This window comes from Triticum aestivum, chromosome 5B, assembly GCF_018294505.1.
Source record: "Triticum aestivum cultivar Chinese Spring chromosome 5B, IWGSC CS RefSeq v2.1, whole genome shotgun sequence".
In the NCBI taxonomy this organism is placed as follows: Eukaryota; Viridiplantae; Streptophyta; class Magnoliopsida; order Poales; family Poaceae; genus Triticum; species Triticum aestivum.
Window position 1 is genome coordinate 639,260,585 of NC_057807.1, and position 2,713 is coordinate 639,263,297.

The following is a 2,713-nucleotide window of genomic DNA, read 5'->3' on the forward strand; positions in this document are numbered from 1 at the left end:
ACAGAGTAACGCCTTAAGAAAGATGACATGATGTAGAGGGATAAATTCATGCAATATGATAAAAAAACCATCTTGTTATCCTCGATGGCAACAATACAATACGTGCCTTGCAACCCTTTCTGTCACTAGGTAAGGACACCCCAAGATTGAACCCAAAGCTAAACACTTCTCCCATTGCAAGAACTACCAATCTAGTTGGCCAAACCAAACAGATAATTCTAAGAGACTTGCAAAGATAACTCAATCATACATAAAAGAATTCAGAGAAGAATCAAATATTATTCATAGATAAGTTGGATCATAAACCCACAATTCATCGGCCTCAACAAACACACCGCAAAAAGAAGATTACATCGAATAGATCTCCACAAGAGAGGGGGAGAACATTATATTGAGATCCAAAAAGAGAGAAGAAGCCATCTAGCTACTAGCTATGGACCCGAAGGTCTGAAGTAAACTACTCACACTTCATCGGAGAGGCTATGGTGTTGATGTAGAAGCCCTCCGTGGTAGATGCCCTCTCCGACGGAGCTCCGAAATAGGCCCCAAGATGGGATCTCGCGGATACAGAAAGTTGCGGTGGTGGAATTAGGTTTTTGGCTCTGTATCTGATCTGACGGGGGTACGTAGGTATATATAAGAGGAAGGAGTACATCGGTGGAGCAACAGGGGGCCCACGAGGCAGGGGGCGCGCCCAGGGGAGGGGGGCGCCCTCCACCCTCGTGACCGCCTCTGGCACTTCTTGGAGTAGGGTCCAAGTCTCCTGGATCACGTTCGGTGAGAAAATCACGTTCCCGAAGGTTTTATTCTGTTTGGACTCCATTTGATATTCTGTTTCTTCGAAATACTGAAATAGGTAAAAAAACAGCAATTCTGGGCTGGGCGTCCGGTTAATAGGTTAGTCCCAATAATAATATAAAAGTGGAAAATAAAGCCCAATATAGTCCAAAACAGTAGATAAAGTAGCATGGAGCAATCAAAAATTATAGATACATTGGAGACGTATCAAGCATCCCCAAGCTTAATTCCTGCTCGTCCTCGAGTAGGTAAATGATAAAAAAGAATTTTTTATGCGGAGTGATACTTTGGCATAATTTCAATGTGAATCTTCTTAATTGTAGCATGAATATTCAGATCCGAAAGATTCAAGACAAAAGTTCATATTAACATAAAGGTAATAATACTTCAAGCATACAAATTAAAGCAATCATGTCTTCTCAAAATAGCATGGTTAAAGAAAGTTATCCCTACAAAATCATATCGTCTAGCTAAGCTCTAACTTCATCACACAAAGTATTTAATCATGCACAACCCCGATGACGAGCCAAGCAATTGTTTCATACTTTAATAATCTCAAACTTTTTCAACTTTCACGCAATACATGAGCGTGAGCCATGGATATAGCACTATAGGTGGAATAGAATGGTGGTTGTGGAGAAGACAAAAAGGAGAAGATAGTCTCACATCAACTAGGCGTACCAACGGGCTATGGAGATGCCCATCAATAGATATCAATGTGAGTGAGTAGGGATTGCCATGCAACGGATGCACTAGAGCTATAAGTATATGAAAGCTCAACAAAGGAAACTAAGTGGGTGTGCATCCAACTTGCTTGCTCATGAAGACCTAGGGCACTTTTGAGGAAGCCCATCATTGGAATATACAAGCCAAGTTCTATAATGAAAAATTCCCACCAGTATATGAAAGTGACAACATATGAGACTCTCTATCATGAAGATCATGGTGCTACTTTGAAGCACAAGTGTGGAAAAGGATAGTAGCATTGTCCCTTCTCTCTTTTTCTCTCATATTTTTTTTATTTGGGCCTTTTCTCTCTTTTTTTATGGCCACTCTTTTTTTTCGTCCGGAGTCTCATCCCGACTTATGGGGGAATCATAGTCTCCATCATCCTTTCCTCACTAGGACAATGCTCTAATAATGATGATCATCACACTTTTATTTTTCTTACAACTCAACAATTACAACTCGATACTTAGAACAAAATATGACTCTATATGAATGCCTCCGGCGGTGTACCGGGATATGCAATGAATCACGAGCGACATGTATGAAAATTATGAAGGTGGCCTTGCCACAAATACAATGTCAACTACATGTTCATGCAAAAAGCAATATGACAAAAGTAATGCATGTCATATGAACGGAATGGTGGAAAGTTGCATGGCAATATATCTCGGAATGGCTATGTAAATGCCATGATATGTAGGTATGGTGGCTGTTTTGAGGAAGGTAAATGGTGGGTGTATGATACCGGCAAAAAGAGTGCGGTCTTAGAGAGGCTAGCAATGGTGGAAGGGTGAAAGTGCGTATAATCCATGGACTCAACATTAATCAAAAGAACTCATGCACTTATTGCAAAAATTTAGAAGTCATCAAAAACCAAAGCACTATACGCATGCTCCTAGGGGGATAGATTGGTAGGAAAAGACCATCGCTCGTCCCCGAATGCCACTCATAAGGAAGATAATCAATAAATAAAATTGTGCTCTGACTTTATCACAAAGCGGTTCACCATACATGCATGCTACGGGAATCACAAACTTCAACACAAGCATTCTTTAAATTCATAATCAACCCAACTAGCATTGCTTTGATATTATCACCTCCATATCTCAAAACAATTATCAAGAATCAAACTTATCTTAGTATTCAACGCACTCAAAAGAAAGTTTCACAAATCTTGAATACCAAG